The sequence below is a fragment of the Tympanuchus pallidicinctus genome, unplaced genomic scaffold (assembly GCF_026119805.1).
Source record: "Tympanuchus pallidicinctus isolate F22 unplaced genomic scaffold, pur_lepc_1.0 scaffold20, whole genome shotgun sequence".
Classification (NCBI taxonomy): Eukaryota; Metazoa; Chordata; class Aves; order Galliformes; family Phasianidae; genus Tympanuchus; species Tympanuchus pallidicinctus.
Genome location: NW_026294722.1, coordinates 4609540 through 4636880, shown reverse-complemented (window position 1 = coordinate 4636880; position 27341 = coordinate 4609540). Strand labels below are relative to the sequence as shown.

General features: G+C 48.5%; 1 long non-coding RNA gene across 2 annotated transcripts; it reads right to left on the bottom strand.

The window, feature by feature from the left end:
* Nucleotides 1–20: 20 nt before the first annotated feature.
* On the bottom strand, nt 21–26158 carry LOC128081053 (uncharacterized). 2 transcript variants are annotated; one of them, XR_008206960.1, is made up of 6 exons: nt 25901–26158; nt 6459–6610; nt 4633–6171; nt 4382–4489; nt 3918–4115; nt 21–456 (listed from the first exon to the last, which is right to left on the bottom strand). It is a non-coding gene; the product is annotated as an uncharacterized LOC128081053 (long non-coding RNA). The 2 variants fall into 2 exon arrangements; XR_008206959.1 differs by having other exon boundaries at nt 4382–6171.
* Nucleotides 26159–27341: the final 1183 nt, after the last annotated feature.

The window sequence follows — 27341 nt, the reverse complement described above, 5'->3', positions numbered from 1 at the left end:
CACTGCCCACGTCCCCCAGTGCCACATCTCCATGTTCCAGAACACCTCCAGGGATGGTGACCCCACCGCCCCCCTGGGCAGCTCTGCCACTGCATCACCACTCTTTTGGAAGATATCCCACCCCAAAATGACACAAGGATCTTCTTCACCCTCAGCAATCCCCTTCGCCACTGCTGGGCCTCCACCACAGACCTCTGCTTCACCCTCAGCCATGTATCGGACATGGTGGTGGGTTGGTGGTTGGACTAGAGGATCTTTGTGGTCTCTTCCAACCTTAACAATTCTATAATCCTCTATATTTTAAAAGCCCTGGAGAAACTCCTAATCTTACTTATCTTTTTAATGAGAAATATTATGCCTGGGGACAGCTGCTGTCCCTATGATCAACGCGTTCTGAGAGTACAGCTGTGTTTTCTGGACTGTATTCTCTTTTCCTCCTCATGCAATATTTGTTTCCTGAGGGAGAAAAACAACAGATCAATTTTGCTCCATTATGTTCACTGCACATTTTTAGAGATTCCTTACAAAATTCACTGTGCTGTTCCACCCTGTTTATCTGAAAGGTTACAGGAACTTCAAGCATCATTAGATCCTTGACAGAAATTATTTTTGCTTGCAATTTACCATCCCTGCTTGGAGAAAAGCCTGCAATCTAAGGCAGATGAGCTGCCCTGGAGCTCGTTAGCTGTGTGAGTCTCTGCCCTCTGTGCAGATCAAAGCAGCAGCTCACCCAGGGCTTCCTGAAGTCTCCCACCCATGCCCTGCTACAGCACAGCCTCACTTTGCTGCCCATGATCTGCTCCACACTGTGCTTCCAGCTTTTGGCAACACCAAAGCCCCAGTGGGGAAACCTTTGCTTCTCCTCTTCATACGTTCAAGATGCACGTTTTCCATGAAAGCATCCTGAACCCAACTGGATGTCATAAAACTGTAGGGGTTGGCAGGGTCCTCTAGAGATCATGCTCTGCTGTAGCTGCAGGGAATAAGCCCAATGCCTCTGCTGAAATTAACAGGTCCTATTTGGCCATTGATTCCTCACACTGCCTCAGTCCTTCTGCTTTAATGGCACTCCCTCAGGCATGTCCTGCTCTTCAGTTCGTGTTCGTGCAGCATTTTCCACGGGCAGCCTGTGAGTGGCCTTCTGGACACTGTCACACTGCAACAAGTGCTGGGGGCTGCATCCCGCTGCTGTGGCTTTCAAGCACCACTTCACCCTTCAAACAAAGGTGAACAGCTTGAAAACACTGCGGTTTATCATTTCTTCTGCTTGGCCAGAGAATGTCACTGAAATAAGTTTCCCATTTCTTTGTAATATGTTCTTAACAGAGAGCACTCAGGCATTAAGATCACTGGCTACCATGGACTAAAATACCTCCTGTTTTTCATGTGGGGAGAAGTGACCTTAAAAAACTTGTGCATCAATTCAATCCTTCACTGCGACACAGCCAAAACAGCATTTAACCTGACACCAGAAGGCAGACCAACCAAAAAAGTTTCAAAAAGTTATACCATAACTATATTTAACTTGAGAAATGAACTAAAAACCTTGGAAGCCCCCAGAAATGTCATGAGACCCAAAGGGATCAGTGCCCGCATCAAGTCCTGACTCCACCTGGAATGGGTCAGGCTCCCCGTATCTTGTTTTTCCTATTTCCATCATCAGGATGTGGAATGTTCCTCTGCCCTCTAAGGGATGATGTGAAAAAAATCCAGGCGAGGTCTTTGATTGCCAAATGAAGAGTGCTGGCCAACGAGCACAGCTTCTTGCAGTCATCCTGCTCACGTGACAAGAGCATCCCTTCAGCACAAGGCCAGGTGACCAGGTTGCTCCAACCCCATCCACGTGGCAGAGATTTGCTCTGGAGCACCTCTGAAGTGTAAGGATCATCCCTGGAATCTGCTGCTCAACCAGCACTGACTCAAGCTGCAAGCCCCAGGCAGCAGCACTTTTGTCCAACGGATGCCAGTGAGATGTATTACTCATCCCAGGAGCAGGCGGGATTGGGATTTGTGCCCTGAGGGCAGCAGTCACCTAGCAACTCTGAGAGGCTCTGCCGTGCTCCTGACACATCTTTGACAGCAGCACTGTATCCTTTCAAGTCACTGTTAGAAACCGAGAAGAAACACGAGAGAAATTGATAGGTTGAGTCTTCTTACAGGGTGAACTTGCATTGCTCCTCAGGCTTCATGGATTCCTCCTGAGCTCTTGTTACTAGCCAAGGTGATGGAGGAGGGAATAGTGAGGCACAAGCAGCATCACTCCCTCATCCTACAGCCCACGGCTGGGACCAGCCCTTGGAGAAGGCAGAACTGGAAAGGCATGAATGGCTCCAACCAACCCCCTGAAGCCTCAGCATCCTTGGGAAGGCAGAAAGGTGAAGGCGCTGCCTCTCGGCTTTGGAAGGCACTCAGCAATGCTGCTCTGCACAGATGGGCACAGATCCTGTGCTGTCCATGTTTTGGTGGCTGGGTTGAGTCAGCTGTGCTGAGGACTTATCCAAATGCCTTCTTGGATGGAACCCAGCCACATAAATAGACTACGCCACCCTTTTTGGAATCGTTTATTTTTTAATTTTCCTTTTCAAAATGTTCCTTGCAGTTGGCTCCCACCCTCATCTATAATTCTTACAGCAACACTCTGGGGCAAACAAACAAACAAACAACAAAGCTCAATTTTATGACAGCCCAGCAAAAGACCTCACCTTGCTCTGTACCTAGAAAGGATGATGCAACCACAGCCAGCTCCAGCAGAGCTCCCACCAAGGGGCAATGCCCCCTGCTGCCTTGTGAAACAGTGTCGACCACTTTGCAAAACACAGGTTGTCCTCAACCTGCCTAATAACCATGACTAAGCTGATGAATTCAAGCTTCTAAAGACCTATGTTTCATAAACCCATTTGTTTTATTCCTAGCGCTGAATTCCTCATCAATTGAATTCTCTTTCACCTGTTATATCATTTTGTCCACAATTACTAGCTTGCATTTATCCCAGATATAATAACAGCCTTTTTAAAATACAAACTAGCCTTTTCCCAGCTTTTCTGGTGCTGATTAAAAACGAACATCTGCAGACCTCAGCCTTCTGCACCAGCTCTTCTGAGACTCTCCAGCACGCGTTACATAGACACTGATTTCTAAGTGTACCCCCTGACAACACAGACATAATTTACTACTCCGCTGATTAAAGACGGGTTGGGAAAGATTGCACTGCCCATTAGAGACACAAAGCACATCATTCTGTCTTTCCAAATGCCACAAAGAAACACTGACCGAAGATGATTGCATGGATTGAACCACTCCACGCACTGACAAACCCACCAGCTGGAACCGTTTTTTTCCTTCTGTTCAAAGATATTTAAAGATTTTTTTTGTGCTTCCTCTTGACAACCACAGTTTCCACACTCTTATAAAAATTGTCCTCATGACTTATGAACTTCATAATTCCTGATACGCATCATTTGGTATCAAGCTCCTTTTGCAAACTACTGCTTTTCTCATATCACTTATACCTACCCTGGCTAGGCTACTGAGACTGGGAGACCTCAAGGCAAAGACTTCCTCACGATGAATTCCAAGGGCTTTTCCATCATCCATGATGAACTCTCCTCAAAATCCCCTACATGCACACCTTTTTTCTACCCTTATCTCCCATCCACTTCCAAGTGCAGCCACCCCAGCATTCCTTTGGCCCTTTGAAAGCTGCCATAGGACTGCATGGCTGTGACAGGGATGGAAACGCTGCCCTTTTCAGCCCCTATTGGATGCAATCAGGCTGTGATCAGCAGTTCCTAGGCAACCACAAAATTCCTGTCCAGCAAGGTCTGGAATAGGCTTGGGGATTGTTTTGGACAAAATGCCTTTTGTGCTAGAAAACTATTAGATATCGTTATGAGAAATCCTTATGACATTTTACTTACCAGATTTTAGATAGCAGCTTCTAGAAGTCATTCTCAGCACATCTGCAATGACAGCAATTTGCTTTTTGCACATCATCAGGCAGCTGTGGGCCACAGGACCCCTTCCTGCCACATGGGGGTTCGTTATGTAAGCACAGGTCCACACTCCTCCTTTGCTCTGCCAGCACAGAGGAAATCTCACTTATCTCTCTTATAATTCTGCAGACAGAAATAAATATTCATGTGAAAATTTTCTGGCAAAAAAAAAAAAAAAGGGAAGGGAAGGGAAGGGAAGGGAAGGGAAGGGAAGGGAAGGGAAGGGAAGGGAAGGGAAGGGAAGGGAAGGGAAGGGAAGGGAAGGGAAGGGAAGGGAAGGGAAGGGAAGGGAAGGGAAGGGAAGGGAAGGGAAGGGAAGGGAAGGGAAGGGAAGGGAAGGGAAGGGAAGGGAAGGGAAGGGAAGGGAAGGGAAGGGAGCTCCAAAGAACCTGAATAGGACCAGAGAGTCAGCAGCCAAACACCAGGAGGGCTGAAATAGAGGTCACAGGGAGAGCATGTCACTGAAGCTGTTCTCAGCAGGGCCTCAGAATGGTGGCCTGAAATAGGAATCATCACACTGGTCAATTGGAAATGGCAGCTGATGGTCACCATGTCAAGCCCCTTCTGTGACCCCTGTGAGATCCCCGTGCTGGAACACACAGCCCCCCATGAGAACCAGGCACCAAATAAGATGCTGTACCTCCATTCTCCAGTTCCTCCAATGCTCAGCTTCAGGAGAACCATCTTGCTCCCTCCTAACCCTCAGCTCACCCAGACCTTACATCCTTCCTCCCATGTCTCAAAGGTGCCCCAGAGCTGCTGGCTCACGAGCATCCATGATTCAACTTGATGACCTGAGAGGTCTTTACCAACATTAGTGATTGTACAAAGCCCAGGTGAGCAGTGCATTGGGAAGAAACATCATGCTTAATTTCTTCTGCTGCCCTCATTTGTGAGGAGAAGGGGCACTGTCCTACAGGAACATTTCACACTGCAGCTGCTGAGACACCTGCTCTCAGAGCAGCAGAGCCACTCCTCAGGCTGTGTGAAGCCCAGTCTGTGCATGTCCATGCATTGCACTGTCAGCAAATTGGGGATTAAAAGCTCGGGAAAAGGGCTTTCTCAGCCCAGCAAGCAAAAAGTACGACAAGCATCCCTATGATGGCCTCACTGAACCCAAATCCAGCTGCTGTGGTATTGTGGGTAGGTGACAAATCCCAATGTCTTTCTCACCCTAACTGTCCCACAGCTTTGTTTACCTGTTAAAGGATTCAGTTCGAGTGGCAGAGATGAGAAGATCTCTCAGCAATACCTCAGAGCACTTTTCACTCACAGAGCCATGCTGCCCAGAGCAGCATATTTAGGAGGTAAAAGCTGGCGAGCCTTGCCCTGAATTCAGCACAACACTATTTATCTAAGCAGAAAGCAATAATAACACAGCAGAGATTTCATTTCCTTTCAACACATAAGAACTCTGCTGAGCGAAGGTGAGATTAAATAATACAATAGACAGAAAGAGAGCAAGGCAAAGGAAGGTTTTAAAGTCTTTCTCCTTTGGAACGAATTACAGGAGCCTTCACAGCTAAAGCTCCCTAGATATCCTGAGCCTCTTATTGAAGACAGCCCTGTTGCACACTCACCTCCAGCAAGACCTACGCCTGATGAAGTTAGCAGAATGTAATACAGACTGCCTTGGGCTTTGCCACTCTAAACATTCACCCAGCTTCTTCACCATGCTACAAAATTGAATTTTTTTTCCTTCCAAATGCATGGGAAGAGGCACTGCTTAGTTCTGAAGGACAATGAGCAGCGTAAAGGAATCCAAATTCTTGATGTGTTGGCGCGGGCCTTGGCTCAACAAAGGACTTGATATGTGCCGAAGCCAGGATATATCCAGGAATAAAACATAGGTGAGATTGAAGCACGTTCTCAAGCAGATCCACTCGGGCTCCATCAGGCAGCATGGGCAGCACAGCCCACCCAGAGCTGACGAACCACAAAGCGAGAGATACGTGCAGGAAGGGAAGGAATGCTCCAGCGAGAAGCACAGAAGGAGGAGTGACATTTTGGCACTTTATTGCAGTCAGAAAGCTGGGTTTTGGCTGTGCCTCATGGCTTTACTTCCAGCCAACACAACAGAAGATGCCGTGCCTCCTGTGCAAGAGCCCATCGATGCCATTGGAAGCCACAATGCTCCTTATCGCCGAAGACGTCTTGAGATCTGAACAGGAGCCAAGAGCTGCAACGAAATGTAAGACTTAATTATGTCTGACAAAAGCAAATCAATTAAAGGCTGCTTCACATCTGTGTCGTTTTCATCAAGGCTTCTGTTTTCCCATCTCTCCTCCGCTCCCTTGAAGAAATCTGAATATTTATCGCCAAGAATTAGGTCAAAGCCTAGGAGTGAATAAATGTTTCTCTGTGCAGGAGACAAGGAAAATCTCCGATTGCTAAACATGAAGCAAAATCCGCATTGGCTCTCAGGACTGCCAGGTAAAGCCTCCACCCGTCACGGAAGGAACTCACCTGAGCAGTGCTGTGCCTGTGCAGCCTGAGCTCTGCAGAAGCAGTAGGACTGAGCACCAAATGCCCAGGATAAAGGTGGTTTATTTCTCCAACATCCATTAGATTTGCTTTTAAACCTGCTGTTAACGCCCTTTCAGGGGAGATCCAGGACTCTGCAACAACAATTCCATGGGTAGTTATTCACAAGGCATGACTACAAGCCCTGAAAAGAAAAACATTTATATGGAATGCACAGCAATGGCAAAACTCGTGTGTTTGGTGCAAGAACCCAGCCAGCACACCGCCCTAACCAAGCGCAAGGTGTTGCAGGAACCACATGAGATCAGCAGCATGCTGAGCCTGGCAAGATGTTCCCACTGCATCCCCAGCTGTGTGCCTTGCAGGTGAGCTCACAGCAGAGGCTGCTCACTGGCCAAAAGCCATGGGAAAAAACCATCCCTTCCTCTGCCAGCCCCCCAGGAAGACTGGGCTCTCCCCCAGGCACTGTGATCTGGCCATCATCTTCACGCTCAGCCCCATCCCTGCTCCCTGTGGGCCATTCCTCAGGGAAACTTCAGTTGGAGACTCAGAAATGATCATCCTGGTGGAATAATTATATCTGTATTGAGTTAATTCCTCTCCTCAGAGCCTGCCAAATATTAAGCAAAAGCAATGCAGCGTGCTTTGTCACCCAAGTGCATCGGACAAGGCTGACACTAAGTGAAAACCAGTGCTGACAGCATCGCTCTGTGCTCAACATGAATATATATAAATATAATACTTAGGGGAGAGGCTCGGGCTGGATGTTAGGAACGTGCTCTGTCCCCAGATGCTCAGGGAGCATTGGGACAGTGCTCTCAGCCATAAGGTTTGGGTGGTGCTTGGTGGGGCCAGGGGGTGGACTCCATGATCCTTGTGGGTCCCTTCCAACTCAGGATACCCTATCATGCTATAGCACTGAAATCTTTCAAGGGAAAAAAAAAAAACAAAACAATTTTCCCCCCTCCTCTGTTCATCTCTCTATTGCGAGATTTTCCATCCCTGGTAATTTACAGCTTTCTCCATCCCAGTGGGATTGAAAATTAGCTCTGTCACCTTGTCTATCCGAAAGCACTGTACAACTGGCAGCAACACTGATTGCCCAATTTTCTTCAATAGTTAACTCTTCTACCATGAGGAGCAGGATGATCTGTGGCCATGCTGCCAGTGTATCTTCTGATTTTATACATTTCACTGTCCTTGCCATGCACTGTCAAGAGCAAAGGAGAAAAAGTACACTGCCCAAAGTGGCAGTGCAAGAAATGCTCTGCAGCCCTGCAACGCCACTGGGATGAGAAACACGGGGTGACAAGGGTTCAGTTGGAACATTTGTGCTGAGGCTTCAGAAGAGGAACAAAAACCGAGCAAGGCATCAGCATGGAGTGTCTAGAGGAGGATTATTGACTGCTAGCCCATGAACGCCAGGCAGTGAACAGGAAGGAGTAGCTGCAATACGGACAGGCAGATACTGGATGCCAACAGCAGGCTGGGACAGCCTGGTTCCCAAACCTGCACGTTTCCCAGGGCTTCCTGCCAGTAGCACTTCTGGGTCTGCACCAGGCCCTTGCAGAGATGAGCAACACCAGCACCTAAACCTATGTTTGCCCCCCTTCCCAAGAACAGCCCATGCTGTAAGCAGACCCCTGAACCCCCGTGGTCTGGTTTACACATCCTTATACACAGGAAAGCAGCGATGGAAATGACAGATTTTGTTCTTAAACAGGAACAGCTAATGAAATGTCTTGCAGAGATGGGCTGCAGAGGTTGTGCGGGGAGATCCCAAGATGACATGGAGTCATTTTGCTCCATGATAAGATATCTAGAAAAGAAGAGAACCACGGATACCAATGTATTGCTATTTCAGGCTCCTTCCTGCTTCCAAAGCCATCAGACATCTCTCTAAGCCAGAAACATTGCACACACAAGGCTATTACCAGCCTGCATACAGTAAGACCATTTTAGCTAATGAATCCCCTTCAGAATCTGAATTAGCACCTCTCCTGATTCCTGATGGCTCACAAAGAGCCCACCAGTGACCCCAGGAGCTTTGGGGAGCTGCTCCAGGGACACAACCCAGCCTTAGGAAACTGCTCTGCCTCCTCTCTCAAGGCCTTTGGTTACACCCAGGAGGCAAGCAGCAATATTTATGGCATTACCCAATAATTAAACTCACTGTGATTTATCCTCTTCCACCACGCTGAAGATCTTTATGGATTGATGAGTTGGCTGGATGCAGCAGATCTGTGGCCCTCCAGCACTTTGAGGTGGACCAAGGACCTCCTCTGCCCCCCTCCCACAGAAACCCAGGCCTTCTGCAGAAACCTTTTAATTTCTTCTTCCTGCTGCTCTCATCTAATTGTCCCGCTCTTATTTAATTCTGAAAACTGCTTTTGGAAGTTGTTGTATGTGAAAACTGAAGTTTTGTTCAGTCAGATGTTTACCTGTGCAAAAATAACCTCAAGAAGGGCTGGGCTTACAAGATTCTGCCATGCTGGGCGTCAGAAAATGCATCCTTTAAGTAGTCTGTGGCACCAGAACACAAGCAGCCACTTCCCAGTACCAAATCATCCCATAAGTGTACATGAACAAGGCTGTACACCCCATTTCTACACCATGTTCCAGAGCCGGGCTCTGCTTGGGTCTCCCCTGGAGCCACCACCGAGTTTTTTCAGTGAAAGAACCTCTGCATTTCCTTCTACCTTAGGAAAGGCCAAAAACAGCACCACAAAACCTAGCTCTGCAATTACAGAAACTTGTCTGTTAATCACAGCTTAATTGTTTCATACCTTTCGTTAACCTTCTGCTAAGTCCTGAACTACTAACTACTCAGATGGTGATAATTCTCATCATTAATGCATGAACCCTGGGGCAAAATCATTCAAACATCTTAACATTTGCACTCTCTCGTTTGAGAGCAACATCAAATATTCAGAACAGAAGCCCGAGTGGAAATGAAAGGCCTTGCTGGAATGGCAGATGTTCTAAGCAGAGCTCCTACTGCTGCAGGTGAAGGGCAGCTCCAGGGGTACAACCAGCACCACTCCCACCACTGGTACCTGGCTGAGCAGCATCTGCACATCTTCTACCCCAAAGCATCATAGAATCATAGAATATTTGAGTTGGAACGGGCTCATAAATATCATTGAGTTTAACCTCAATAGTGCAACTTTCACCCTCCACTGCCATCTCATCACAGCAGGGGGGAAAGTGAACCCACACCAGCTGTGGCATGGGGGGAGCACCCCAAATTGCACCAAAGGAACTGCACTTTAATTGTACTGCCTGTAGGTATAGTTGGAGCAAGGTGCAGCTCTGGATGGGAGCTGAGGCACAGCAGGGAGCTGGTTCTCAGCCCAGCACAATGCCTCATGTATTTTCAGAGCAGAAGGAAGGAGAAATGGAGTAAAAAATTGGCCAAAGACATGAGTTTCTGTGGGAGGGAAGCACTAGAGTTCCTTAGTCCTCCTCAGAGTGTTGGAGGATCCCAGATCTACTGCATGCATCTCAGCAACGTGGTTTTCCAAGGCACGGGCACCTTCAAGCCTAGGGCAGCATCCAGCCATTACTTCCCTCGTTGAGGACCAGCTGCATCCCAATGCTTGAGTTGAGCCATGGAGGAAAGCCAAGCTCTATGAGAACCAGAGGGATGGAACTGCCACACCAAAAGTCTTTTCTTTAGCACTTCACCCACTCTGGCAGGAAATATATTCTCAACTCCCCTTCTGCTCTTCCTTTCTCCAAAGCAACAGGCGGCAGCTTTTATTAAGAAAAAAAAAAATAATAATAATAATCTGCAGGGCATGTGTGGTCAATGGCTTCTTAATAACATTTTTAGCATTGTGTTCCAAGGGCTCATGTAAATAAAAAATGAACAAAATAAAAAAGAGAGGAAAAAGCACAGCAAAACAAATAGCTTGTGCACAGTCTGCTTGGAGTGCTTAATAATCCCCAAAGTAAAAGGCACTGCAGGGGAGAGGCAGGAGCCACGATCCCAATTACACCCTGTCTGTCCTCCTCATAAACCAGAGAGACGGGGCTGCTGCTGGAAGACACTGATCCTAACACTGCTAAAGACCCATATTGCAGGAATATGGGATTTGATTTTGATATGATTTTGATATGAAATTGCAGGAATGCTCACAGGAATCAAACTCTGAGCTTGAACTGCTGAGGTTTTGCTAAAGGACAGTCTGGATCTTTCCAGACAGGTAAAATTTGCAGCTGCCCCTGAGCTCGAGCATTTAAACACGCAGAGTGGGGCTGAGGTGTTTCCAAGCAAAAAGGGGCAATGCTCCGAGCTGGAGAAGGCCAGGACAGGTGGGATGATCACCAAATGCCTCCAGCCTGACCCCACAGTGCTCCCAGCTGGGGTAGGAGCACTGCTAGGGGATCTCTGAAAGGCAAAGGCATCACTGCCATTCTGCAGGAGACCCTGACATTGTCACCACTCCTTTGATTCATTGCATGGCTTCCACAGACAGCAGTGCACAGATGAAGTTCAATGCTGCTGATTTCTCCCCCATTGCTGTAAGAACTCAGCTCTCTGCACCTCACAGCATAGGGCTGCTCCTCGCCACCTCTTACGCTGCAAATATCTCATGTTTAGCATCCCTTAGCCTGGACTCAACAAGATGAGAATAAAGAAGAATGATGAAAAAGAAAAAAAAAAAAAGCCTCTTTTTTTCTTTGAAAACAACTTTAAGCTTTCCTTGGAAAGGAATTATCTGTCATTTGTACCATACTCAGCAAATGCAGCATTGTGTTACACGGACCTTTTAGGAAAATTAAAGGGCTGTTACTGCTCCACTCTGCTGCAGGGGAAGCTGACACTGTCACTTACTAATAAGATTAAGGGATTTCAGAATTCCATTGCAACTCCCTCAGTACCTGGATGGTTCCCCAGCCTCACTCGCAGGTACATGCCAGAGTTACTTCATGCAACTGAGAATGGGAGAATTAATTTCCAAATTGAATGAAAGCCCAGAAAATCCACCAGGCACAGCCTCCTCAGGCTGATGGTGACGCTCTGCAGCACAGCTCCCCATCCTGCTCCAATCCAGCTGTCCACGCTGTGCACTTCACCCACGCTTCACCTGCTTGTGCAAACAGGGACATCTTGCAGAGAAACAGATGCAGGCAGCCCTGCTGCACCTACCACCTGTTGTTCCCATCCCACTGCCATCACCCCACCCCAATGCTGCCCCGAGGCAAAGGGACATTGCAAATCCCAGCAAACCCAGAGCCTTGCTGTGCTCATCCCTCCACACCTGTGCCTCTACCAGCCACCACTGCCACCCTACATGGAAAGCAGTGCAGGATTCCCTCCTGCTGACACACCACAAGGCACGCACACTCCCAGCACTGCTCTCTTGGCTTTCACAGTGTAACCCTGCTCCCTGCAACCTGCCTGCAGCGTGCAAGGCGAGTTATCAGCACTCCCAGACAACCAAGCAGTTTGTTTTCAACCACAGTAATCGCACATGGAGATGAGAACCTTAATCGAATATCTGCTTTTCTCAACGCAAACATAAGCAGGGATTTTTGTTCAGCTGTTTTCCAACAAGGATTCCTCATGCCCTGCATCTGCTAAGTCGCTCATTGCCACTTGCAAGGCTCCTCCAGGCTGGGAGCTGGATGCCATGCCTCTAGGGCTGCTCATTGCAGGACAGCAGAGAGTTTGCCCAATTAGCAACTGCTGTTAATTCAAAACATCTCAGCGAGGCAAACGTGTAATTGGACCAGCTCTCACTTTGGTGAGTCATGGGATGGGTCCATTGATTTCTTTCCCGGATCGATAGCAAACAAGAGCGATCTCAGGAAATCAGCTGCACATTCCCTTTGCAAGGTGCATCATCAGAAAGCTGTGGTTAACCCATGCCCACCCCAGGGGTGCCCACTCTCCTGCTGCTTGCAGCAAGTCGCCTTCAGCCTCTGCCTTCAGCACTTGGGAAGTCTGAGATGTTGAAGAAATAGGTGACACTTGAAGAATATCCAGAGTGGCAGTTTCCATTTTGGTTTCCTGCTACTAAGCATTTTGTGACATCCTTATTTATAGCACTGTACTGATAGGTGAGATAGAAGTGGTCATTCTTTCGGGTTATATTGCTTCAACGAGCAGCAGAAGGATCCCATATATGTGTCAGGTACTAATGGGAGAGATTACCAGACTGCAGATCTCTGGACAGAGCTTCTACCTATCATCTAAAATAGGTTTTCCTATTGCCCTCTACCTCTTCTATCTTCCCAACAGCCATGTTGCTGCACCCCAGCTACATGCATAGTGAAAGGAGGCATCCTACGATGAGACAGCAGCAAAGCTGAAAGCGCCAGAAGCACTTCTGCTCCTGCCAGGAGCTGAGCTCCTCATGCAGAAGGATACGATCCATCCATCAGTGGTTTAGATGCAATTTGTGATTCAAATACCAATTATTTCCCCCAGAATGAGCACCTGGAGGAAACCATTCCTTCCAACTTCAGAGCAGAGCCAGCCAGCCCCACACCCCATGCATCTTTCTGGTTATCTCCGGCCCCAGGCTGCCAAACAAAGCATCCTCTGCAGAGCTTCACTAGCCAAACTGCAAAACAAACACTGCCCAACAAGCAGAAGAGCACCATTCCATCAGCCCAGCTGTCCCTTACTCAGAGAGTGCTTGACACTCTATAGCAGCAATGAAAATGAAATAAAAGATTGAAAAAAAGAAAAAAATATGGAAAGAGGAAAAAAAAAAGAAGCAGCAGCATTGAGCTGGGAATGTGGCACTATCACCCTGCCAAGAAGCAAAGCTGAGATCCTGCACTGATCTCAGAGGCAGAGCTCAGGAGCCGGCAGCTATCCAAGTGACTGCTTCCATCCCTCTTGCAATAGACGTGGAATTTAAATCAGGTATCCCAGCCCCGCTCCTGCTTTGTAGCTGTAATTGCTTCAAAGAGCATCTCACACTTGCCATATCAAGTGCCAAGCATGAAGAATTGCCAAAGGAAAATTAAGGTGGAATTACAGCTACAAACCAACTTAGCTCAAGCCAAGGCAGATTTTCCATTGCTCACTCTGGAGCAGCATCAGACCTGTGTGAGGAGCTGCAGGGATGGGGCACATCCCCAGGCCACCTCAGCCATCCTCTCCTCCCATTTTCAACCACACTCTGCAGTTCAGGAGAGCAGCAAGGTGCTCCTGCAGGTGGGGATCATCCCATCCCAATGGGAGCCCATAACCAGCCAGCCCCATTCCTGAGCAGCCATCTCAGGACTTTCAAGCATTGTTCAAGAAATACCCAGCAACTCCTTTACTAAATGGGAACATGAGATCTGTGCTGTGGGTTGTTGTTTTTTCCCCCCTCAGTTTTTGTAGCTTTGCAGAAATGTTGCTTAATTCACAGACCTATGTTAAAATAACCTTTTGGAAGGTTGTGATTAACTCAAGTGCATGAAACTATTCGCATTATAGGTTGTTTTTCAGCCCTTGGCAAGAAAATGCTTACCCTGTGATGAACTCATCCCTTCCATATGAGCCAGGACAACTCAGTGCCATTCTACTGAAATCCCTACTGGTTTCAGAAGGAAACTGTTTAAAGTCAATTCATTTCATCACGCCAAGTCTGAAGGATGAAACACTTAAAAACTGAGAAAACTGCCACGGTGTCCCCTCTGGGTCCCACATACAGAACAGGATCTGCTTCACCCCAGGAAAAATCCCCACGTGGAGCAGCACAAGCTGGACACGTTTCCACACAGAGCTGGGGGAGGAGAGAAAGCCTTAATGCCTGTTAACAGATCCTACCATTTTGTAGTGCTTCCCCTTCCCAACTGCTGTGCTGGCAGAGGGGAGCATTGGGGATGTTCCCAGCCCAGTTGTAGTAAATAAATCCTGTGCTCCTCCATCTGCTGTGCTGCTGGGCTCACAGGAAGCCCCCGCAGTGCCACCAAAGGCAGGGACACAGTGCCAGCTCACCAGGAGCTGGGTTTCAACGCTCCTACCCTAAAACCAGGCACTTTAGGGGAAGGCACCATCACTTTTCCCTTTGATGGAAAAATAAACCTGCCCTGCATCACAGCCCAGTGTCAGCAGCAATGTCACACTAGCAGAAATATGAACACGCAATGAAATAAGTAAAGCTAAAACTCAATCCCTTACACAGCTCCCAGTCGGTGTACCAGCAGCAGGGGGATGAGCAAGATGCCCATCATGGCTCTGTTACTTATACAACACCCACAGACTCATTCAGATGCAGAACATATCCCATAGAAGAGCCAACCCAGCACAGCCCCATGCTCCCTCCATGGGAGGTGTGTGGTTTCATTACAAGAGGACCAACAGATCCACCAGCATCTCCCTTGGAGGGGGCAGGCACTGCAATGGCAAAGGTTGTTGTGAGCATGGAAGGACTTTCCAGTGCTTCTTCTGCAGGAGCAGACAGGCAGGCAGCTGCAGGCTGGGTTCGAGAAGTTCCATTTTCTGCAGAGCCCTTCCTTCAAAGGGGAGCTCCACTCTGCTCTGTGCTTTTGATGCAAAGGACACTGCAGGGCTCCACCTGGCTGCTCAGCACCCACCCTCAGCAGCGTGAGCACTGAGACAATTACCTGCCCTTCTCCTTGCTAATTGCTCTCGGAGAAGAAGAATTTCGAGAGGAAAAAAAAAACACTGAAGTCCAGCACGGTGCCTCTGAAGTACAAGGCAGAAGACCTTTATCTAGCAGAAAACAGAGTTTGCGTAGCATCCCTGGGAACTGCAGACTGCTCAGTGGAAATTAAAGGTCATCCTTTTTTATTATTTCTTACAGAGATGCAGCCCAAATCTAGGATTTTGAGAACAAAAGAGAGATAAAAGACAAAGCTCCAAACACACCTTGTTCCTTGGTGTCCTTCCTTGCAATAAATAGAGAGAGAAAAGACATCTGGCACAAGAATGGAAGGGAACACTGGGAACTTTGTTCCAGCAGCCCTGGGCACCATGAGGTCTTCCTTCCAGGGCTGGGTTCTCCAACAGGGTTGGGTTGCCCCAAAGCCATAGGAGGCAGTGGGGCAGTGCTGGGGCTGAAGGCAGCACCATGTGCCCGTCTGTCTCCTCGCCTCCCCCCACGCTCCCACCTGCAATGTGTTTGCAGAAAACTCTTTTCTGCAACGTCTGCCACTCCACAGTCATTAGCATCCTCCCACCATTTGGGCTGTCATTTTCCCTAATGATATATTTAAAGAAAATGATACCACAGGCAAAGCATTTCTCACTGATTACAACACATGGCAAGTCCCAGCACCAGGCATGAGTCAGCCGTCATCACTCTGTTTTTGCTGCTCCTCCCGGAGCCTCAGGGCAGCCCGTGCAGATCTGCTCTCCCAAACCCACTCATATGGGGGTCCTGCCCCACACAGGTGCCTCCTGCCCCAACTTCTGCACCACCACAAGGTAGCTTGAGCCCAAATGGATGGGTGCTGCGTGTCTAAACGAGGGCAGTGCTCACGTGGAGACTTGGTGAGGTTTTACACAAGGCATCGCTACGGCTGGTGCATTTGTTAGACACATTTTTTCCCCTTTATGGCTGAGCTATAGCAATTGCACAGCAAAGCTCAGGGAGCGGATCGCACGCGCAACCCATCCATCCTGGGAGCTGCAGGGCAAACAGAGGCTATTTTAAACCATTTAAACCTGAAAACCAAGACAAAAAAAAAAAAAAAAAAAGCAACAAAAAGAGAAGCCAAAGCCAGCTCTCTGAGCAGTTCCTAATGCAGAGAGATCCAGAGACGCCGCTAATACCACCTGGGAGTTCATTTATTGCCATTAAGTTGATGAGCAGCAGTATAAAATGCAGAGACAGACAGCTGTCATGTACACCCCTCATTAGAAAGCTAGGCTTCCTCAGAGGCAGCTCCCCTCCAGAGAGCTGCCAAACGTTCCATATTTGTCTCAAGCATTTAAAATAAAACCCGAGGAAGGACAAAATGTTACCTCTCATTTCAAGAGCAGTGACTGAGCCCACCGATTCTGACAGGTCCACGTGGAAAGCTCAGCACAGCCCATGTCTTTGAGCACACAAGTTTGGGTTGGTGCACCATGCACGTGCCTACAAGTCCACCTGGTGCAGCTGCTGCTAAAATCTATGCACTGGGCAAGGCCAACTGGGCTTGCAGTCATGCTGCAATAAGCGGATCTGCATTCCCTGTATGTTTGCTCACCTCTTGTTAACAAAAACTTAAACTTGGATTAGAGAAGAGGAAAACGTTTCACCGTTCTCGCAGCGCTTCTCACCAAAAGGCCCATTTTAATCGCTGTGCTTGCAAGGAACAACTAGAGGAAGGGACAGAGCACATCAGGAGCAAATCCACCAAATCCAGCACCAATGGGAATGGGGTAGGAGCCAGGGAGCGGCATCCTCCCCCACCCCCTCTGCAGCCCTTTAGATGGGAGCAATATGGAAGCAGCCTCCCCTCCACCCAACCCTGCAGGCAAATTGGGCTGCCAGGATCCCAGGACACTATCACTGCTCACACCTTGTCATACGAATTACTGCACTGCAGCTCACACAAGCATGGCACAGAGATGTGTCTGTTGCTTTGCATCTGCAGGGATTTCGCGCTGCACAGCACATGCGGAACAGCCAGGGGACACTCAAGGGGCTGAAGGCAGTGCCCAAGAACACAGACATGGTGCTCAGAGCCAGCACTCCCAGCAGGGCTGGTGGCATCAGAAATCCAATGGCCAAAAGTGGGGAAATGGGGATTTGCAGCTGCAAAGCGTCCTGCACACTGGTACCTGTTTTGCAGCACGGCTCCAACAAGTCATCCTCATGATTGCATTCCTTTCTGTTGCCTTGGTGAGCATGAGGAGACAACACCCAGCAGAGGTGGGAGAGGACACCCAGGATCCCCCAGCTCAGATGGAGTAGGGCTCTCCATCACAAATCTTTAGCACACATTACAGAATGGGAGCTTATTCTCTACGTCAAACTGGGAAAGTGCCTCACTCGATGCTTTGCTGCGCTCCTCTTTACACCTATTAAGCAAAGTTCTTAATTATTAAGGGGGGTGGCAGCAAACGCTCAACCTGTCAGCACACTGAGTGTTTGCCCTTCTCAAGGATTAATTTCTAATGGGTGAGTAATTTAGAAATTTCAAAAGTATCAGGTGTGTAATTTGGAGCAGTGTGTCACTAACTGTAAAGCTCGCAGCCGTGTGGATTTCAATCAGATCAGAGCAATTTAACTTGCAAAATACAGGTTGCAGTTCTGGAAGGCATGGAAATGTCTCCTTTTGTCTGAAACACACACTCGTGTCTCTCACCAGGAGATGCTGTTGTCAGTCACTCCGATTCCAGCAGGCATTATTACTGCTAAATGCTGTCTTTGCTATTTTGGGAAGGAAAAAATGAATTTCCACAAAGCTCTGCAGTTGCATCTGCAGTTGCAGCTCAGCATTGCTTTGCTGGTGCCCATTGGTAACATGGGGCAGCAGGAATAGCTTGCAGCAGGCAGCCTGCAGGGAAGGAGTTGCTCAGGCTCTGCTCGTAGAGGAAAAGCAATGGGTAAGAGCTACAGAGTGCCACTGTCCCCAAAGCACACAGATCCATTTATCTAGCAGAGCTTGAGGGTTTTTCCTCTCCTTCTTTCTCACTGTATTTTCACCAAAGGAACGCCATGAGAAGAGCACACAGACACAGAGGTGCATGGCACCACATAGGGACAGCACTCCCACCAGTGGGCGACATCTCAGAGCATCACCAGAGCCATGAGCAGGGTCCTGTCCCGGCAAGATTTTCCCCATGCACTGTGACACAGTCCCTGACTCCATCACAAACGCAAAGTAAAAATCCTGGCCAGAATCTGAGATTTTCCCTAAAGCAGCTCTGGAGCCCATAGGGACAGCAGCAGCACGCAGCCCAGGGGAGATGCTGCTCCCACTGATAGCAGCAGGGCAGGTTTTGAAGCATGGTAATGAAGCAGGATATGGCTGATTTGCATTTCTGTGGCCTTGTTTGGATCAATATAAGTTTCATACACTGTGTTTATGCTGATAAGTGCATGCAGGCACCCATATACAGCTTTGTGACGCCCCATCTCCCTTTGGTTTCCCTCAATCAAGCTGTCAGAGACAAAGCCAGGCTCCAACAGCTCCTAAAGATCTCCAGAAATATCAGGACAAGCTAAGAAAAGCTTCCACCATCAGGATACACGGCAGAAGCTGAAAGTTGGCAGCATGCAACACCAGCTAGGGTTCACATGGACCCCAAAGCTGCAGTTTGCTCAACATAAAGCCACCTCCTCACCCACCACGTGATCAGTCCCAGCATGGCTCCTCACAGTAGCCCGCCAAGGGTCATCATGCCAATAATGCATTTTTCTCTATTTCTCCACCTTGCTGCTTCCTGTAGCATCCTTGTGCCTTCAGAAAAGCCTGTATTCACAAAGGAATAAGAAGACAGACACCAGGTTTGCACTGGCAGTGCTGTCGCAGCCACACAGAAGCAGATCCTCCTGTTGTTTCCCACCCATGGTCCCAGGGAAGACGGGAGATGCAGCTTCACAGCACAGCAGTGACCGCTGGAGAATCCACACATCCATCTGCCCTCCACTTCCATAGGGGTGTGGGTATCCCAAAGAAGCCAGGAAAATGCTCTGGGCTCTATTAGGGTAAGTAAAAAATATAAATAAATTAAAGTATCTAAACAGATCACTCAGGAGTTCAGGACTAAAGACAAATGGCTGAAGGAGAAGATGAAATCATTCTCCCATCAGGCACACGGGGGCCACAAGGATGTGCTCACAGCCCAAGGCTCAGTGCTCTGCCACTGACTCCACTCCTCGCACCAGACACCCCACGATGATGAGCGAGGCAGTTCAGCTCCATTCCCTTCTCGAGAGCAGATAAATGTGCCAAGACGACACAGAAATTGAGATGCCTGAAGTCAAGCCATTAAGATACTTAAATATTCCCTGTGCTCGAGCTAAGCGGTGCCTTAAAACCATCCGGTGACTCTGACAGCCTTCATCTCATCTGGATGCATCCATCAGTGGGACAGGTCTGGGAATGATGGCCATCCTGTGCCACTTCTGCTTCATTTCTGCACGTTTCTGTCCCACCTGCTTCTCACCCTGCATGTCCTGGGACTGAAGGATCCACTTAGAAGTGCTTTGGTTTAGGCTGCAGACTCACTGGTGATGTACTGGAATATTTGCTTTAATTGTTCTGGTTTGATTCTACCCTGTTCCTGCTAAGGTCTGTCCACAAACAGGCAAAACGCACAGTTTCTACCAAGTGCTCAAACATTGATTTTGCTTCATGCTTGCACAGTTCTCTCATTAAGACAAGCTGCCAATAGTTCCATCAGCCTCTGGTCTGCAGAGTTGCAGAAGGAGAGGGCATCGAAGACCCCATCCCACTCCCAGGTAGCTCCAAGACAAACTTAAACTGCCTCCAGACAGATTTTACAGCTGGGATGGGCCAGGAAGCACCTTTTCCTACCTGACAGGAAGAGCTATAAAGGCAGATCCTGACTTATTTCAGACCTCGTTCAGAGCTAATAGCTACTTTCTGCCCTCAACCCTGCTGTGAATATTTTACTGCCATTTACATCCATTCTTAGCCCCAATTTCGCTGCTGGCACCAGGTTCAGCCTGCTTCGGATAATCAGCAAAAGCAAGTGACATGTTCTGTTCTCATTTTTGTTTGTGCGGATGACTACAGAAGTAAAATCATGTTGCTGTCATGCCTAATGCCGGCAGGTTTTGTGCAAGTGCTTCCCCACAAAGCCCTGCCAGCAGAGCTCATTCCTAATCCCTTCTAACCTCCTCCTGCTCAGGATCTGGGGCCGCTTCCAGAGCTGACAGCCAGCGGGGTGGATTTCAATCCCTGCCTCCAGGACATCCTCTCCTACTACGCAAGAATAACTTTATTTTGTCTTTGAAGGTGCCCATTCACGGGGCCATCTGCCCGCTGAGATCACTGCACAAAACTGAGTCCACCGCCCTCGCCTCCAACCCGATGTCCATCCCTGAGATCCATTGCTAGAGCAGCAGTCCTACCCAAATACACCTCAGTAGGTGGCAGAAAGATCAGACAGCAGGGAGGAAAAAACATCATTCTCTTGAATATTCAGTATTAATTGAGGAAGTGGATGGGAAAATCGGGTACACTCTGCACAAACACTTAATAGGCCAGATGGGTTGGAGTAATTCTAAGCAACGGTTTAGTAAATGTCTTAAGAAGAAAATGAATGCAGCCACAGAGCTGCATAAGTGGCATTCAATAAATACTTCAATCAACATGCATTAAAGACCAGAATAAAGGCTATTTGCAATTTTCAGTAGGTAAAAAAAAAAAAACCGCTATGATTTTAATGAGACATGAAGGCTAATTAGTAACTGGTACTTAATAAGACAGCGATAGTCAATGGGGAAAAAAATGGAAAGCACCCATTTGAAAACATCGCTACCACAGAACTGTATTTTTCTTTTAACATCATTCCTGAACAGTTTCCACCAGGAGAATTGACAAGCAGATGGTTTTTCCTCATTTAAGCAGTAAGCCCTGCTACAATGGGGTTGGATGGGGAGGAACACGCAGGTTGAAGCAGCACAAGGGCACGGGTTACCCACACAGTGGATGGGGGGTGGGGGGGGAAGGGGTGCAAAGCAATCTTCTCCACAGCAAAAAGTGTGAGCAGACGTGCATCACTAACCCAGAACCATTTCTTCTTTCCACGGTAGACAACCTGCTTTTCACAGCCTTTGCTTTGAAGCTCAGAATAAGAACGTCACGTGTCAGAGGACTTCAGCGGGTACTGAGAAAGCAAAGACTCTTTCCAAGCTAACAGGCTCCTCACCACTTCCCCTTGTTTTCTGCATCCATCTGTGCGCACAATTGGACAAATTTCTATTTTGAACCACATTGTTGCCATGCTGCAACATTACTCCATGGCAGGAGCAATTCTGCTCATCAAGGAGAAGCCACCTGTGGCTCCAGGAGGCTGACATCTGTCTTACTGCCTACAGAAAGCCCACACAGGGAATATTAACTCTGCCTGCAAACCGTCAGCAGCTCTTGCTCAGACACTTCTTGAGGCAAAGCCAACCCACGTGGGCATCTCCCTGGGGTCCTGTCCTCACCACCCTGCATCACCATGCCCTGTCCTCGTGGCTGCACCCAGCTGCTCCAGGGCTGTAAGAGAAAGGCATCACGGCAACACTGAAAAACCTCTCTGAGGAACAGCAGAGAGGCAGACTTTCAGAAAACACTCAGAGAAACAAACGAATCATCTAAATTAGAAGATGAGCTTCAAAAGCTGTTGCTTAGGCAGATCTGTGATCTAATCCCATGAGTCACGGCAGCTGTGCCTGGAAAGCAGCACAGACCCTGCCTTGGTTTCTAGCAAAGCAGAGCTTCCTTTCACCACCTGCCCTGTTAGCTTCCCCATGGCTTCACAAAGCACTGGGACACTCCTGCCACCACTCCCAGCCTTTCAGCCTGGTGCCAGCTTTACCAGGGCTGAATCACTCCCTGTATCCAGGTTTCCATCTGCACCATTAGAAAGAAGCAGCACTGCAAAACTGTGAAGACCTCTGTGACACGGGAAAGTTTGAAGGTGAAGAGGATATGCTCATAGGGAGCCAGCATTTCTGGGAATGAAGCAGAGTGCAAGATAAGCCTTCAAGAAAAGGTTAAAGTTAACATCCTGATTGAGATACAGCTCACAGGAATCAGCTCAAAGAAACAGGCAGGAGGATGAGTGTGAACAGAGTCCTAGGGAAGACTGGGATGTAAAGGATGCAAGTCTTTCATCTTCTGCCTCTCCCATGAGCTAACCTGGGCACTGGTCTCCTTGGCTGGGTGAGCATCTCCAGAGCTGAGAGAATCCCTCTCACAATTAAAAAAATACCCCTCAGGAGGCAGGCCAGCATGGTGCCACACCATTTCCATAGGCTTCACTCTTCAGCCTTTTACACTCGCTTACAGTTTGACAATTCTGAGCTGTTACAGCCCTGGTCTTTGGGATAACCAGTCCCATTTACTGTTCTGGGAGAGCTATAGAAAACGTATGGCTTCAGCAGAATTAAATCACCACCTCCTGTGGAACATCAGGTGTGGAAAACACCAACACAGAACCTTCAACAGATCCCCCAGCACGAGTCTCAATGAGAGACCATCACAAGTTTTAACCATAGGCTGCTTTGGGCTGTGTAACACACAGGACTGCCTTCCCAAAGCATTTGTTCACAGCGTTGTAAGAAAGCAGCAAATCTTGGGTGGCATTCACGATCAGAAACCAGATAAGGGATGCTGCACAGAAGGGAAGAGGAACGCAGGGAGAGAAAGGAACAAAGAGAACTGCTTCAGCACCTAGCAGTGTTATCTGTGATGTCAGTAATTAGCATGGAGTTATGATGATCACAGTGAGCAGATCACACGGTGGGATTGCTCCACAAAAGCACTCATTCGCAGTTAAATTTTACACCAAATTGCAGCATGAAAAAGAACAACTCTCCATAGAGGCCAAGGCAGAATTGCCAGAGAATATGGAGGTATTCAACAAGCCCTGTGGAAACAGAGGAAGAGACTCAGTATAGTAAATCCTGCAGAAAAGCATGCATTCATCAGGAAAAATATATACGTATTAAGGAAAAACCTGCTTTATTCTATTTTCCCCTGGCACACAAGGACAGGCACTAAGGCTTGGCTAAAGCCTTTTTTTTAATCTTCTTCTTTTTTTGCACCATCTCAGTGCCTCTGCTGCGTTTCCCCTCGTCTAGACATCTGCACTCTGCATGCAGAACGAGCACTGCTGACGACAGAGGGGAGATCTTACTTGCATTTCCCAGCCCCATTTGCAGGCATTTTGCAGACATAACTGATGACGCACTCTGCAAGCCCAGGAGGAGGCTTGGGGCTCGTTACACTTTTTGCTGCATAGACACGTTCTGCAATCACTCCAACAACCTCAGCAAGTATGCAGGCAAAGAAAGGCAGCGAGAGGTCCTGAGCACCACAGGGACACAGCTGGGGAACGCACCAGCTCTGTAACTTGGACTGGGGATTGCACAAACACGACCCTGAGGATCTCTTGCAAGTTGCACTGCAAAAACGGAGACTGCTAAAAAGAATCTCCAGGATCCCAGGCTCCAAGACCCCGAGCTAAGACCAGATATCAAATCATCTCCCCCATTTCTCCTGCTCCGAGCAGTCAGAACGAATGGGCTCAATCCAGCAGCCTGAAGGTGTCCTCCCTGCTCACTGCCTTTAGGAGCAATGTGAGCTGCCATTTAGTCAATGGGAAAATAACTCGGTTTAGCTTCTTCCCCTGTCATTAGCAGGCATCACATTAAGAACACTGCAAATCGCTGAAGAGAGGAAGAAGCACTTGTGCTAATCAGATTTCATTAGCTGGCAGCACCATGCATCAAAGCAGGCTAGAGACAGCAGAGAGGGAACTGCAGTCCTAATGGGAAACCTCAACACAAGCACCTTCTGGATGCAGCATTTCCTTGCTAAACAAACACCAGGGTCCTCTCCACAGCACAACCAGCGATGCACACATCGGTGAGCACAGCATCCCCATCCTGGAGACTCTCCCCAACCCCAGGGGTCCCTGGGATGCTCTCACCTGATGCTCTCCTGACAACACATATCTCCTTAATGCAGCAGCAAAAGCCGTGAGATTTCAGAGCTGGGACCAGAAGCAAAAACAAGCCAGAACTAGAAATAAGGCAGAGGTTCTAAATGCAAGGGTAATTTCCCAACCTGACAAGGACATTCAGGGTGTTTACTATCTATCACACATCACTCAGCCTTGAAATCAAGATGCAACATATGCAAGAGCTCAACCAGAAACACAGGCTCAGGGCGATGACTCGTGGAAGCTGGATTCATTAAGCCTGAGTTCCATGGTTGTGTCACATCAACTGAGTTCAGCAGAGCACAGAACCCCATGAAATTAAACCAGCTCAAGGTTTTCCAAATAGAAATGCTTTCATCTGGCACAATTTAACACACGCTGCCCTTCTGTGCAGATCAACCCACGCTGGCACAAAGCCCCACACACCCTCCCTTGCTGAGCAGGGAGACGTGCCCAGGTGCATCACGTCTCTGAATAACAGCAGGCACAAAATATGGCACTTGCTTTGCAATAGAAAAGTGAGCACGAATAACAGAAGCACAAGACAAGCAGCAGTGCAGGTGCACATGGTGACAGCACACCTGGGTTTTGCTGACAGAGCTCCAGCCCAGCGCTATTCAGAATTATCATCAGCTAGATCTGAACTTGAAGGCAAAATTTAAGTAAGTTTCAGCCCCTTATCACCCAAAAGGAAACACTGACATGCTATCCAACCCCAAACCACCCTTTAGTCCTACCCCATTTCTGTTCCAGACTGGGCTCAGGCCTCTGTGGGACGGCACAGATCAGCATCACTCCTACAGCAACTGCACCAGAGCTCCTAATTTTCAGGAATACCAGGAATTTAAACCAATATATCACCTGTTATCTAGAGGTGTTACATGTTGTTAATCCCATAGCACAAATCAACGAGAAGATGCACTACAGCTGTGCATACCCAGCCCACCAATCCCTCACAACTCAGCTGGCTGCATTAATGTGGGCATTAAACAGATTGAGTAAAATAGCATGAAAATACAAGTTCCTCAAACTCTCATCAGCTTTTTCCAGCTTTCAGCCTACCAAGAGAAGCTGTTCACTGCCACTGCAGTTATTGGTATTAAATTACCTCCATAGTGAGACCCACCTGCATCCAGGCTGCGGTGCCATACAGACACACACTAAGATGCCCAAGATGCATTATCCTCACCCACACACTGGGAAAAAACTGGGAAGGATACAAGGCTCAGCCAGGAGATCTTCCTCTTTTCAGCCAGCCCATGGTGGTGAGTTGGGTCTGAACCCAGCCAAAGCATTCTACTGTGGCTTTCAAGCAGCTCCCAAATTCATCACATCTCGGTCACTTGGGGACACTGGAATCACCCAGTTCAGCTCAATAATATAATATGCTTTGTTTCCTTTATTCAGGGATCCAGTACATATTACACATTAACCTGAGCCCTTCACCAGCACAATTAATTCAGCAAACTGGGCCATTCGTTGGGCCATTGTTGCTGAGAGATGTGCAATACGAGCCACTAAAATATATAAACAACAACATACGGGATTGCAGAGTGGATTGACAGAAAGTAATTAAGTGAGCTGGAAACCAGCCACGACATTAAAATGAAATAGTTTGTTTGGATTTCTTTTTTCCAAATAGCCAGAAGTGGTCTAGGCTTCCCGTTGCTGCCCAGTTCTGTGGACCAGCTGGGACAAGCAGCAAACCCACTGGACCAATGCACCAGATCCATGCCTTGGCATACATGGGGTGAGAATCAACATGCTCTTTCCAAGGACCCAAATGTTTGTATGTACAGCAACCAGTGCAGCTGGGTGCAGACCTCACCTGTGGTTTCTAGAAGAGCAGAACTGCAGCTGCTGAGTCAGGGAGCTAGCTTCTCCCTGCCTGCAGTTCTTTTGCAGACTCTAAACCTGCAGTTCACTTGCACAGCTCTAGCATCTGCAAGCCCCCCACTGCAGGAGCTGCACCTGGCCCAGCTCCTCCTGAGCTGACCTTCAGCCTTGGCTGGTGCAACCCAGGAGCTCCTGGAGCATCTCCATGGGCAGGACTCAGCACCTCAGAAAGATCTTTCAGGATCAGAGCTCCAACAGCTTCCCTACAAAATAAATAAATAAATGGATAGATAGATAGATATTACAAGAGTCAAAGCTATAGCCAGAACAAGAGACCCACAGTGCCCGTGCCCCCCCCCCCCCCCAACCAGCTCCTCTGCCCCACTCTGGCTTTTATTAAGGGGCAGTTGCTGCCTGATTGAGCTCCTGCAGCTCCTGTTTCACTACAGCTGCACCTTCCCTGGGGTGAATCAGTCCTTAGGGACGTTTCCCTGCAAGCATCCCACCGCAAGCTCCACAGGCTTTCCCTGCCCCACAGTGATGCTGGACCACATCTCTTCCTGCATGTTTCTGCATTCCCATTGCCCTGCATGGCCTTCCAGTCCCAGAGCCACATCCTGACCTGGACCATAGCTCCCACCCCTCCCTCGCACTAATTACATGAGATTGCCCTGAGGTGGGGTGAAATAAACAACCTGAGGTACAGCACAAGAGGCCAAAATGCCCAGAAATTGCTGTTTATATGGGAAATAAACAGCTGCAAAGAGCAGCGAGGTCACAGTGAAGTGTGGAGTGGGAAAAGCGAGCCTCTTCTTGACTTCTTCTGCCTCTAGAGAGCATTGTTGCATTTTCTTCCCAGCAAGAAACAAGAACAGAGGCATCTCCCCGCTCTGTGAGTAGTGGCACTTGAAATGCTGCAGTGGCACATAATAGTCTCGCATTAAAACCCCCATACATCCCTTTTGCAAGCTCTGAGCACTAACAAAGCCTCGCAGAGAAGGTCACCATGCTTTGGGATCCAGCTTGCATCTCTTTCAACACACATCAGGGGCTCACAGCAAAACATTTCTTGAGAAAGGGCAACTGTTCCTCCCTGAGAAGAGCAGAAGGGCTCTGCAGAGCATCGCAGCGTGGGCAGAGGGAGGAGGAGGAGGAAGCAGGACCTCATGTGTGTGACCCTATGCTCTGCTCTGCTCATCTGGGGGATGCAGCCCTTGCTTAGGCGCCAGGAGAGAGGACAAATCCCTGATGGGACTGCAGTGAGCCTCACCTGCTGCCTCTGTGTGCAGGATCCATCCCATCGCAGCATCCCTGCGTGACATCTCCACCTTCTCTTCCTCCTGCTCCATCTGCCCCATCCTGTCCTCACCTCCCCACCCCCCCACCCTCCCACTGCCCGCTCCCTCAGTCTAACTCATTATCCACGATCAATT